Raw genomic sequence first — 14,739 nt, forward strand, 5'->3', positions numbered from 1 at the left:
CACAATTTTGAATACAAACAGGTGCAAATTTTTATTCGCTATTCTTTTAAAATTAAAAAATTAAAAAAAAAAAAGGTTAATTTGAAATTATTATCTTTGAACATTTCAGTTCTGAGAAAAACCAGCAAAATGATTAAACTATTCAGAACTACTTTGAAATCAAGCTGCATGTTTTTAATTTTGAATTTATTTGAAAAGAAATGAACTAGTAACCAGTAACATGAATTAAAATCAGTGAAGCTTAGGGACTGATTCAAAAAGAGTACGATGATCAACTGTGATACAGAGATTCAGATTTTATATGACAGTATTTTAGGCAGTCCATCAATGAATTAAGTGGGATGTTAATTTTATGATGATCGAAAACACGAGGTCAAACGACTATTTTACATAATTATATTTGCTGGATAAAAGGTTTGAATGAAAATGGAATGCTACTGGATATTTTTTACAATATTACATTATTTGTACAATTTTATCAAATATATAAAACAATATTTGCATTATTAATTATTATTATTATATTATTTGCATTAAAAGAAAGAAAAATATTTGCATGCTCTAAGCACGCCCCTGCAACTTTAATTTTGGCTGTTTAAATTACCTCATTTCTGTTGCATTTGCCTACTTCCCAATAATCAGACTTTCCCTAAAGTCTGATTATTGGGAAGGGAAGTTTTTAGTACAGTGTAAACCGTAAAGTTTACATTGTGATGTATTGTACAGGGCCGTCGCCAGATTAGGTCGTGCACTGAGACAAACAATTAAATATCGCCCCTGATAAATTATAAAACAAAAATATAAGAAAATCTCCAATTGCTATTTTGCTTTTATTACAAGAGAAACATTAACTCAAAACGATCACATAATAATATTAATTAAATGTTTGCTCTACGAGAATATCGCACAATAAAACTATTTATAAGCTCTTATAAATTTAAAATTTAGAAGAGCTTATGAACACAATATGGCTGAACGAGCGCCCTTATTAAGCTGCGCCGTGAGGCAGGCTGTCTCTATGCTACACCCTGTCGACGGTACTGGGTATTGTACTGTGCTGGATGGCTCAACCAGCAGTGCTGTGGTTGTTGAACAAGTCTTGAATTTCGAGGAAACCATGAAATGCATGCAGCATGAACTGAATACCTGTACGAAAAAGAACGAATTGGTTGACGGTATGAACAAAGCGATGACGGGATGGAATTCGGTTGTAAAATAACCAATGCGAGACACGCCTAATTTCGCTAATATTGAACCAATGTGATAAGCGCTAAATTCCGTTAAGTGAACCAAATTGAGTTGGGCCTAAAATATCAAAACATTAACCAATGCGAGAGAGGCTGGGCTTAAATTTAATCAACTCTCACTGTCTTAAACTGAATGAATTCAATACGGACTTGTATTGGCTTAAGTCCGCTCGGTTAGTCTAGTGGCTATGCGCTTCGCAACCATATGCGTGGGGAAGCAGTGTCCTAGGTTCGATTCCCGTCGACGACGTGAGGAGCTCAAGGATCTTACTCAGCCATATCAAAGTTAGCCGGTTTGAGTATGACCGGACGGTTTCTTTCCCTAGTTTATCTGGGGTTTTTCATCTCGCGAGCAGACAAACCAGCCCCGTGAACACACAGACTACAGTCATAGGATACCTCCAGGAATAAGGAGTAACCAACCTATTCCGTGGGATTTCGGTTCCGAATGCTTACACAGTAAAATGTGAGCGTAAATCAGGAATTAGCTTAAACGAACCTGAAGTGAGATTGAACTTCATTGAATTAAACTCACCCAATATGGAAAGGACTACATTTACTTATACTAACCTAATGTGAAGCTAAATTAGCTTAAACTGAAACAAAGTGAGACGGATTTATATATAGAAACCCAATATAAGACTGACGTAAATTCACTAAACATTATTCATTGTGAACAGGTCCAAATGTAATTAAAATGAACACAATGGGGGGGGCTAAATTGGCTTAAAACGAACCAATTTGAGGCAGACTTAAATTGGCTAAACTGACCCAGTGTGAGAAGGGCTGAAATTGAACCACTGTGGGACAGACCTCAATACTTCATCTGTCGTTATTGGTTTTAAAACAAACTGAATTTGGGAGGGATACGGACCATGCTTTCATGATGAATCCTTTACTAAGCCGTACTCTTGGAGAATTTATAAAATCGGACTGTCCGGGTACACCTAATCGAAAGCCTAGTAGATTATTTGCTAGCTGAGTACTGCGAATTATGTTTCGATCATGTATGATATGAAGCGCCTGGTATATTCTCAAAATAAAGAATTGATGGTTTTCCATTATGTCCGAAAATATCCATTCATGCTGCAAGCGGAAGAATGAGAAAAGCAGTGCTTTTTTTAACACCTTAAAAATGTAGTGAGGAAAGGTATTGCGCATGCAGTGAACCTTATACTCTCCAGTAATTCCCAGTATATGTACAGAGATTTGGCAGTTGAACACCCCCAAGTGAATTCTCTCTGAGATAATTTGCATGTGAGTTCAATGTCTGTTGATTGCTGATTATGTCTAGGACTTTTGTCTTTACCTACATCGGTGGACAAGTAAAACCTGTCTTCGTAATGAAATAGTTCAAATACAAAGTTTTCTCAATGTATGGTAGATAGAGTTCTTTCGACTGTGCCAGAAAAGGGCTTGAACTTGTTTGATTGTGTGATAGTGAAAGCAAGTTGTTGGATATACCTTCAAGGCGAATATTACGGGCGGGATATACAATAAACACCAACTCTGGTCACCTCTCACACTTAAGAACATTTAAACTAATTATGAGATATTCACTTTATTATTCGACTTTTTTTCTGCAAGCAAACTTATCAACTACGGTTCAATGGAATCGATACTTTGAGATCAAGTTAGAAATCAGTTTATCCTTAAAATAGCTAATTACCATAGCACGTATACTGCATACATAAAACCGTTTGCACTGGTTCAGGCTTTTACAGTACCGTTTACTGAATGTAGGTCAGTAAATTAAAATGAATCGAACGTTATATTTCAGTGATCTGTAGAAGTACAGAGGAAACCTGAACATTTGTTAAAACCACAATTTCAGGCACACAAAATGTTATTCTTGCCTTGTAATAGCCAAATACCAATTAAACTCAGCCAACTATAAATATGATTTAAGGAGAATTAGCCTAACGCTGATGGAGTAATAACACGAGCTCGTATGCACAAGAATGTGTTTCTGCATTAGTTTGAGTAATGCTATGCAAATCACTGTTCCCGATTTCTGTGTAAGTACACTCAAACATTCTTTCGCATTTTCAAATAATTTATATAATATGTAATAAGAATTTATTATTACTGAGATGAGCCAGGTTATTTTGCATTACTGAACTCTAACCTCTTTTGTCTGAAATTTCGTCATTAGAATGGTGTAATTTCGGACGTGATAAGCATTAAATCTTAGGTTAATATTTAGTTTCTGATGGAATCTCACAACTCCTTTCTGTGGAAAATTGTCTTTCGCAGTAGCAAACTAAGAAGTGGAAATTGAGTGAAGAAATGTAATATTGCGGAGCTGCAAGTTATTACATAGAAGAGAACATAAGTTAAGAAAACAGAAAACCAGACTATACTATTTTCAATAAGACATGTTTGAATAGTAATATTAAATGAGTTTTATTTTATTAAATGTACTAGCGGCTTGATTCATATTAAATTTCCATTTCTCATAATGAAATTTGGACAGGGATGGGTGACAGAGCATAGCCACTCAGTCACCCATCCCTGAGTTTCATTTCATATAAACAAATATACTACACATTTCGTATTTTAAAAGGCACGTAAATTTTATGTTTCGTATTTCTTTTGGTTCTTGACGATAAAGAAACGGTCCATGCTTTCTATCACTTATATGAATTCCTTCCTTCCTTGAACAAATCACACATATTCTTCGGCTCTGTTTTCAATTTTACTGAAGTTCCCATCAAGTGGCAGTTGCTGTATTGTCTACTAATATCACTCAAAGTAGACATATTTAGACAAGGTGTAATATGTAGGGCGAAATTTGTCTTCAGAGTATTTTAGCGCCTGTGTGATGGTCCTCTAAGACCATCACACAGCTACTTTTCGTAAATCTAGTTCCTCTTCCTCCTCTGAAGGAATAGACCAACCGGCCAACTGGTATTCTGTCTTCCTGATCATGACTGTCCCACTCTGAGGACCTTAACACTACCTAAAAACTAAATGCTGGCAGATGGTTATGGATTCTTGCAAACGATGAGCTATTCAGGATAAAACGGAGTGCTCGATATCTTTAAAAAGTGTACTTTATTTTACTCAAACAGAAATAGTTACAATACAATGACTATTCCTTTAGTAATTATAACGCTTCAAAAGCTACAATATAGTTTTTAGTAATATTCTTATAAACTTTCTTCAGAAACCGATTGTCTAATTTATTCTGTTGCACATTTTCTCTTTCTTTAGATGGGAGTTAGTTCAAAGTCGATGCGTAAGGGTTTGCAACTGAAGTGTAGTGAAATCATCAGAGACGGGCTTCAACTGGTTTATTTGAGATATAGCTGGAAATAAGGGATGCAAACACAACTGGGACGAAAGGGAGAGAAAGCGATTCAGGGCGATAAGATCAGAACATAACGGAGATTATGTAATGGATTCAACCAACTACCAGGAGATTAGGTAATGTTTCACTGGTGACAAAACTTTGCTACATTAGTCAACTTTATAATTACTGTCCCAGTGGAGGTGGATGTTATTTGCTAATATCCAATCTGTCAATTGCGGGCATGGGTTTTCATCATTATTGTATATTCAAAGTGTTATCTGAGTTGAAACCGCCAAGGATGATTCCATGTGGCTGGTTAATAAAGTACAGGGATAGACGAGTGAAGCAAAGAAGGATTATATACTGTACATTACGCATTTACTTTCATGAATTTTTTTTATTGGTGGAATATAAAATATCAAGAATTCAGTTATCTTAATTTAGTCAATAATTGTCAAAATATTTACAAAATTAGCTGCTACATTTAATTTCTCAATGGAATGGCAGCGTATGTTTAAGCACTCACGCTTATTACATGACTCAAAATTCTTCTTTATCACCAGTTATAAGGAAATTATATTTTGAGGCTGATCAATGAACGCGGTCATTTACTATGAGGAAGATGTGCTAAATCAGAAAAAATTGTGATTAGGCACGTGCCGTATTCCTCTTCCTTTCAGTAGTAGTAAGCTATCCTAATAGATAATATACATCATTCTCTGTTACTCCTTGCGAAAGTTCGAGTTAACTTGTATATGAACAGTGTGTGAGATTGCCTAAGTCGAATAAATACAAACTAAATTGAACGCATAGTTAATTAAGTAGTAACAGACACAGCGAATGGGCAACTCGAATTTATCAAAGAAAATTATATATATACCTCAGGAGAAATAATTCTATTTAAATAAAGATAACGTGTATTATAACGAATAAGGCAATTATATTTCTGAAATTAACGGGCTTAAAAACTGAAAAGTAGGTATATGATTAATGACTAATATATTTTGTTTAACGATTCAAAGAAAATCAGTAAACAAAAAATCTATAATCGTGTTAAAATCATACTCGTTAAAGTTTTGTGTATCCGTAGTGGTTTGGTAATTGAAAGAGTCGCATCTTTAAAAAACGCTCGATTTTCCGTGCATACATTTAAACTGAAACTTTTCTTCCGCAATAGTTTAATAGTATATTGTTAACGTCATAAAAGTTCTCTTAAGAAAGCATATGTTGAAACAGGTACTGCTTTGTTATGTGCAGTAAAGAGCACTTTTAAACAGACGGTTGTGCTACGTAAGAGTGCGATTTTCTACAGACGTTTAAGTTACTGTTTGTAATTCATTCCCTCAGGACATGTTATCCGAAATGGTAATCCCCTATGTCCAAAAAACTTTTATAAAGTTTTTTTTTTTTTTTCGCTGGTTGTTTTCAGTATAAATCATTGGTCATAGTGAAGATTTCGCTGAGGAAAAAAAAATTCAGTATTTGAAACGTTTCCTGACTCGGAGAAAAGTTGATTTCGTTTTAAGATATAATTTTTTAAGTGATTCCAGTCATTTGTTTTATATTACAGTGATTTCAATGGGAACATCTCGAATTGCGCCCTCGAAGCATGATTTTCTGGTCAGTGAAATGACAAGATTTAATGATCTACGAATACATTTCTGATTGTAAGGTTTCCAGTCTTGTGTGCCAAAGACAAATATGCTACCAATTAAAGCGGTAGTGAAACACCTTTCTAGGTGTAGATGACGATGAATAGAACTGATGGCATATTTGTCTTTGCCACACGAGACTGAAACCTTGCAATCAGAAATGTATTCATATATCATTAATTCTCTGGTCATTCCACTGACCAGAACCTGAAAATAATGTGAATTTTTCTCGTCTTCCTGTCAAATTTATTTCGTCATTCATGATCCGGAACGACAGGCTGAATATCGAAGAAAAACAAATACAAAGACGGGGTTAAACCATTTGATGTGGTTCGTATTTCATCCCTTTGAATAAAATGGAGAAAAATGCAAAGAGAAGAATATCTGAGCACCTTAGAAAAATCGCCATCGGTTACTTTGTTGTTCCATCTTTGAAGAGAGTAGGTTGTTTTGTAAAATGCGATATTTAAAAGAAAATCTTTCAACTTGTGATCTCTATTATAATAACATACGATCTCTGATCGGTTTTGTTTAATCTCTTAATCGTAACAATACCAGTTATTGTAATCAAAACAATTCTTAAAATGAAATATTTTGTAAAAATGGTTTCCAAACAGCATTCTTGTTTGGCGAGACTATTCATAAGCACACCATTTCAACCTAAAACCGTTTTGGTTTGCCAAATCGATTTCAATCCATTTTTCAGTCGTATTTTTCAGAAATGATTTGCTAATTTGTACTCTATAAATGGTCCTAACTATCAAATTTCATTACGATCTAACCAACTACAGGGCTGCTGCGATACGAGTAGGGACTGAACGGTCGAAAGGATAACTGGGATTAGACATCTGTGAAGGTCTGAAATGATACTTAAAAGACGGGAAGAGTATCTGTACAACAAAGAGGAAAATCTGCCCTAATCAGTCAAACGAAAAACACATGTAGAGAAAACCAAACTAAAGGCTTTCCATTACTATAACAAGCGATAAAATTGCTCCGCTGAATATACACTAACAAATAGAACCAAAGCAATCTCAAGCAAATTTTAAAGTTCTTTACTATCGACAATCTGCGAAGTAAAAATAGCTAAAACACCTTTTACCAAATTAAAACGTAAAGTCTTAATAATTATTATTGCATATTGTAATTTAGAAGTTAAAAATCCCAAGTGCTTATATCGTTCCGTGATGCTAGCTGAAGCAACTTTGTTTACTTTCTATTGAAACTTTAACGGTTATTTTAATATACCTTAAATTTTGAAAAGTGCACACAAAACATACAAAATATTAGAATAACGTTCCATTGCACGTTACTTACGTTGTAACACGAGAATTAATTATTCAGCCTCGATTATGCTGCTTAACAATTTCGCAACTTCCTTCTAAACTTGTGTTCTCTTCTTTACCAAACAAAGTGACTGATTCGACTTTGCCTTTGCACAGACCGAAGTCGGTTATTTGCATATTCTGATTAAACTCGTGGCTTTCCGGTTAAAACGTCAAACTTAAACTTATAAATTGTGTTTTCCACTTTTGCTAAACTCACTCACGATGAATCCTAGCTGTCCATATTCCGGTAGATGGCAACGGAAGATGACAAACTATCGCACGTAATTGTAACTTCGATTCGATGCAAGAAAAATAAAATTGAATAATATAATAATAATTTCTATTGTATTTTATCATATCTGGTATTTAAAGTGATGTAATTTGATAACTTTCCTAAATATCTTTTTTTTTCATAAACACAAAATAAAGTTCGGCATTACGTCACCAATGACTAAGATTTTCTAAGTAATCCAGTAATTTTTATTACTGACGAAACCTGTCGAGACACCGAAGATGATCCGAAAGCAGACAACTTAGGGTGTGTGCTTTCGGATTCCGATTATAATCAATCGCACTAGTTGTCACCCAGGAAATAATTACTTTCTCCGCTGTAATCCTTGCCTAAGCCACTTACTCATCCTAATTTTCCTCACTCACTGAAATCATTTTGAGTTTTGTACAAGTCTTAATGTTTACTAGATTGATCCATGAACTCAACTTGTCGCTCTTACCCCCTCCCCACTTAATGATTTCAGTTTTTCAGGTGGGAGACCAATTTATACATTGCCGAGTGTTTCGATAAAATAATTAACTCTTTCCGAATCGTAAATCTCGCTGATCTTACTCATCACTGCACATTACTTTGCATTCCATTTGTGCATTTCCACGTAATTTACGATACACTACAAGGTTTGAAACTTGTATTGCATTTAAATGGGAATAGGAAATGCATTTTTAGGAAATGCTAATGAAAGGATAAGATCGGGGAAAGTTAGGAAGGATGGATTGCAACAAAAAAGAGTGCTAACGGTGAAATTTAAATTTATTTCATATAAAATGTGGGTTGGAAAAGTAAAACAGTCATTGGATGGGTGCCACACTGGTTCTCGTTTCAACATTTCTAGGACTTGATCAGAAGAACTGATTGTAGATGGAAATCTGAAACAATTCCGAGAAACTGCAAGGAAAACCTTACAGTAGAAGATGAAGTTTGGATAAAAAGAAACGAATATAACGTGTCAGACCATAGTTATTACAGTACATTCCTGGACATAATAAAGATGTGAATCTACCATATTTAGGATAATTAGTAGCATACTCCAGGCATCAGTCTTTGGACATTACTGTTTAATCTATACACAAAACATACTGGAAAGTGACCAACACGAGATGTTCAGTTGTTTGATTATGTAAAGATAGGCAGGGCAGTCAGGGATGCTATTGTCATACAGCGATTACAAAATTATTTCAATAAACTCGAACATTGGGTGAAATTATACTACTAACGTCATGTTATATTACTAGGACTAGGTTATAAAAAAAATTGACGCAGCTAGGATCTTGGAGTTATACTGGATAGATATACGAACACTGAACAATTGACTGAATATAAGGAAGCCATTTTGTCTCTTTACAAGTACTTCATATGACCGCACCTGTACTACTGTGCACAGATTTGGTCTACGGTTTGGTGGGGATAAAGAAGCCGTGGAAATGGTGCAATGAGGAGTAATAAAGATGATTTATAGAATGCAGATTGCTAAGTGAGATTGAAGGCACGTGCGCCATTCACTATTAGCAGGATGAAAGAGGAGTGATATGAAAGACGTCTATAAACTTCTGAAATAGTGCAATCAACTGATGAACGCTTTCGTTATATGGAAGGTAAGAGAGAGAGAGAGGGCAAAGGGAAATTCCTGGAAGGGAAATTTGTGTGCAGTTAATAAAGTGGTTTGAGTTAGATGTTTATTTTGTAAAGCAATGTTGAGCGGAGCAGTCTGCCTGTTAAAATAGTGAGGGCATCCAGTGTGAATGAGATTAAGAGAAGGGTAATGAGCTGGCGTGGGTGATCTATGGTCTCCCTAGATTAGTCCTCGACTCCCTGGAGGTCTCGAATAAAAATAATACCACCATAACTGCTCCATCCGATAATGTTCCCCACCCAGCAAGCCCTTATTATTTGAATTATCGATAACAAAATTAACAACTTGTCACCTCAGAGATTCGCTATAACTCGCTTTACTATGGGTGTGATGAATCATCCTTTAATATCTCATGAAACTATTTAGAAATATGAATTAGAAATTTAGAACAAAAAAACCTCGTAAGCTAAATACTGAGATATAACATTATTACACTGTGAATATTCTGAATTTGGTTTTTTTTCGTTTCTTCGAAAACAGTATTTTTGGGTTATACATTTTTGACAAAAGAGTATTTTAATACATACAAGTTGCCCAAGACCACAGAGAAAACGTCTTATCTGTTACCTATACGTTCACAGGGCTATTTATTGCAGAAAATGCACTACTGATACTCTAGCGAGATCAAGTAACTTTCGGCAGAGAAAGGGCTTAACTGCTGTGGGTCTTTGAGAGAAAGTGAAGCTAGGTCTTTTTCAACAAAAAGAAATATATCATTCTTGCAGTCATAGCAATCACTTTGAAATAACAAAACATTTTAGTGTAGTGAAGGTTGTTATATATTCATCGTTTATTCGTAGCCAAATAATTAAAGTTGTGTCTCAAAAACTGCCTGGAGAGCTCATATGAATACACGTTTGGCAGAATTGTCATGGAAATTTTATTCATTTTAAGAATAAAATCTCCATGTCAAGGTTTTATTCCTAAAAGCTGTTTGATCAATTTATGCTTTTCAATTTATCAAGTTTGATATAAAATACAAGAGAGAGAGAAAGAGAAAAGGTCACTGCCGTTTAAAACGTACTCATAATATACCGCATCTAGTTAGATCTGTTCGCATTAAGCTGGATAGCTGGTGAAGATACGGTCTGTCAGCTACCGCACTTGTTAAATGGCAGCTCGTCTATTATGCCGGCTTCGTTACGATAGCGTTCTGTAACCAATGATGGGTATTAACTAACTTATTAACCGAGTGACAGCAGTTGCCTGATGCACGTCGCGTTACAGTGGTCTTCTAACTACTAAAGGTTCCGCTTACAATAGTTAGTGATGCTGAAGATGCTAGGCGGATGGAAGACACGTAAGCTGAGCATTATTTTAAATCTTTGGTTTCCGCATACACACAGTGAAAGGCTACATGGGATATAAAAGTTACACTAAATGACCTATGGTCATCCACAGCAATGTCATGAATTTATCAGCTTCATTATCTTGTTGCAACAGATAAAATTTCTTGTAGTCAAATGTGCAACAAAAATGTTGATAAATGCCCAAATCAGCGGAAAGCGAATATGAACAATATCTTATTAGTTGGAAAGAATGGTTTAATTAAAGAAATTGGGACAAACAAAAATCAAGAATATCTGAGGAATTTCATGCGAATATTTCTATACGAAGACACCCATACTTAGAGTAAAAATAAATAAATAAATTCTTACAATTTTGTAATGCATGTGATAAAACACATACACATTTACAATAATTTTCACTTTCATGTTTGTTTGCATGAATATTATTAATGACGTTTACAGTCTGTCCAAAATGGATTTGGGAAACCTTTCATTAAATAACGTTATAATTGCCTATTTGAAATCAGAATTCAAATGAAAACAGACGAAGCTCTCATTACCTTAATTATTCGAAACTCAAATAAACTACAGTAATAATTTTCCGGTGATATCCTTAGGAACTCACTCCCCACTTGATTAAAAGAATAAAGAAACTTCGGCGAGGAATGAAAGATGGCAAACCTTTTCGAATCTGAATAACGACGCTACTGTTCACATTCTCCGACAAATTCTTGGTTAACGTTTGATGGTGCTTTTCTAAGGTAAACTTCTATAGTGGCATAAGTTGTGTACCACAAACTTTTTTTTTACTCGAATATTATTTGTGATTACAAGACTAAATTACTTATATAAAATTAACTGAACATTATATCAGATAAATGTTTTATGAAATGGTTTTCCTTAATCATATGAACAATGAGATGCTTCCATTAGGATTTTGTTATCTTTGCATCAAGATGTTCTTGCAAATTCACTATTATTAGATCTCAGTAGACACTATTCATTAACAGGAAATGGCAACAATTTCTGAAATTCTGATATTTGCAATTTTTTGAGGAATACTGTCTGGACAAAGAACGGTGCGATATTTATATTCTAGCTGAAAAGAATTAGATTCCAATCCCTAGAATTCGAGGAACTTTTTTCTTATTATTCATTCCCTCCTCTTTTACTTGCGGTGCTGAGGAGTTTTATACATTTAACCGCTACCGTATCGAGGATACGGTGGCTAGCCCTATGCCTCCCGATGTGTTGTCTGCAAATGCGTGTGCTCACGGGAAAGTTTGCCTGTTCTGGGGGACAAAAAACCCATATCTCCGCATGAGACCGGCTAACTCACCTTTAGTCGAAAGAGACCAGATAAAGGTTCCTAGAACGGGAATAGAACCCAGGTCTTTCCGATCATTAAACTAAACTAACTTTCCAATATGATTATAAAAATACGAAATGTTGATTACAGAAAATATTTTATTACAGTTCTTATTATAGAAATAACGACAAAGGTCCTAATTACCTATTATGTCTGCATACGTCATGATGATACTCAAGCATGAGCTCTAATATACTCCTCTATGGGAGTTCAATGAAGATAATGTTACCTTAAATTTCCTTAAATGAATCCAAATGATACTACTGTCGGAAAAAAAATCGATAACTCGGACGACCTCCAAAACCTAAGAATAAATGAAAATAAATAAAGAATAAGAATAAAACCTAAGAAAAAAAATCTAAGAATAATTCCATAAATCTATCTAGTTTAAGTAGCATTTGTACTTAGAGAATGATACAAGCTCTGGGGAAATAAATAATTTAGTTGTTTCAATATTAGAGAAATAAGGGGCTAGGGTAATATAATGCCGTTGATGTGAGACCTAAAATACTTTCTCTTTCGTAATACTAATTTTCTTCTAGAATATATTTACTCAATGTCTGCTGATGGTTTTCTTAATTACTATTTTTTCCAGGCTAACGTTACCTGATTATATGATAAATTATGGAACAAATTGTCTTTGCATATTTAGGTGGTACGTTAGTCTACATCGCAAAGAAAATAAAGCACATTTCCTACAGACTGTAAACGTCAATGTACTTGTAGAAGTACATTACCGTCAGCTCTTAGCTATGTAAGAAATATATCAATCGAAAGGACGCGTGGACATGGATTTTTGTTATTATCATGGATTTTTATAATGCTAGTGATGGTGGGCGGTATTGACGTAGATGATGATGGTAGTTGCGGTTCGTTGTAGTTGGTGGTTTAAATGGTGAAGACCCTACTTAAAGTGTTGTAGTTATGCCAAAGAAGCTTTGGAGTAGGTGCCCCCCTTCGACGAGTTTTTGGATTTCTTAGAGGTGTCACGTAATAATAATTATATTGCCTTCACCATTAAATTCATTGAACCAGAGATAGGTCTAAAAATGTTTACAGCATACGAATTTATCTGCATTATTCTATCTTCTAAAGTATTTCAGAAAAAATTTTGAAAACCACTTCCAATGCAGTCTAGTTTATTATCTTTATTAAGCAGCAGACGATAATATATTCATTAACACACACACACACACACACACGTGTATGTGTGTGTGTGTGTGTCACGGAAATTATTTCCATGATACACACACATTGGAAATAATTACAATTCCCGCTGCAAATACAATCAGTAGTACGCAGTAGAGAACTGAAAGGACTCCGTCGATACTCAAACTTCGTATTGATCGCTTAAAATCAAACAAAAGCTCCAACTCCGCTATTTACCGAATGTCGTATGTTACTGACAGTTACACAAATAGCTAAGGCCAACCTAAGTTTTGAAGGAGGTGCAAGATTCTCAACTATTCGCATCGATAAAGAATAAAATCGGGTGTTTTCTTTCCGAAAGTACGCCGATCTTTTCAAAACGAAAACGTTTCGAATTTCTTCTTATTCTCAATTCCTTTATGAGACTGCGCGTTATTGTTAGTTAACTGCTGCCTTCTGTGCTGCACCAATTCTATTGCAAATCAAATTATTTTGGCGGTTAGTTGTTTGTTATCTTTCCCAGAGAAAATCACTCCATTACAGCTTTGTCTCCGCAATTGTGTCCTTTCAGAATTCCATTCAATGTTTTAATTTTCTGATTTCGTGTCGAAATGTTATTGTTTCAGTTGAAATATCAGTGCCATTCATAAGCTTGGGGAAAGCGTTTGCAAATGAATGACAAAAGGTCAGGCATAAAGGGCAATGCTCTTAGAGAGAAAGAGGCTCTAAGATCTTAACACACTCAATTGAAATGACAGGCGGGGATCAAAGAAAATGCTAGTCATGTTCATAAAACAAAGACTTCATGCAGTTCTCTATTTTTCTAACTAAAATTTATTCAGTCCTGACCTTTTCGACCTCTTTTGTTCGTCGTTTACTCGAGGACATTAGCAGCGTTAGCAAAACACCTCAGCTGTCACTGATAATCATAAGGAAGACTTTTTTTTTTCCTTTCTAACATACACGTTCCTTAATATCAACATGTCCATAGATAAGTTCTGCATTCAGACACCTCATCTATCATCTGCTCAAAGACATCCCTTAAAAGAATCACTATTCTTGCGAATCTCCACAACTCTAAAAACTAGGCAAAACACATTAACATTGAAAAAAATCTTGTGATTCAAATCTAAGTATAATAATTGCATTTCAATGACACTGTTTCTTATGCAAGCTTTCGAGATACCGAATTAAAAGCATTTTTATCAAATAATTATTTTCAACAGATTAAGCCAGATTTGCTTCATTTTTTCTGCACAGTGTTCGGCAACAAATTTATTATATCAACTTTTTTTCGCTTATTTCAAAACAATTGTATTATGTATTATGTTAACTCATAGGGTAACACCAATTAATCAAAAATAGCTGGGTGTAAAGAGGCTTGTAAACCGTAAATAACAGAATAGATGTTCAAGACCTGTAATTGCAGAGAATGAAATAGATTCTATTCATGCAATAAAACAAACCATTTTTTTATCTTTATCGCAA

At 34.7% G+C, this 14,739-nt stretch overlaps 1 long non-coding RNA gene across 5 annotated transcripts in view; it reads right to left on the minus strand.

Moving 5' to 3' along the window:
• LOC150104528 (uncharacterized) overlaps positions 1-14,739 on the minus strand; it is a 180,545-nt gene that overhangs the window by 46,506 nt on the left and 119,300 nt on the right. The window contains exon 4 of one of the 5 annotated variants that reach the window (XR_016548532.1): positions 12,247-12,406. The exons of the other annotated variants lie outside the window; for them this stretch is intronic. This is a non-coding gene — a long non-coding RNA (uncharacterized LOC150104528). The remainder of the gene's footprint in view (positions 1-12,246; positions 12,407-14,739) is intronic. 5 annotated transcript variants of the gene reach the window in all.

This window comes from Typopeltis vanoorti, chromosome 7 (assembly GCF_054136105.1).
Source record: "Typopeltis vanoorti isolate ZY-2024b chromosome 7, IOZ_Tvanoo_1.0, whole genome shotgun sequence".
Lineage (NCBI taxonomy): Eukaryota > Metazoa > Arthropoda > Arachnida > Uropygi > Thelyphonidae > Typopeltis > Typopeltis vanoorti.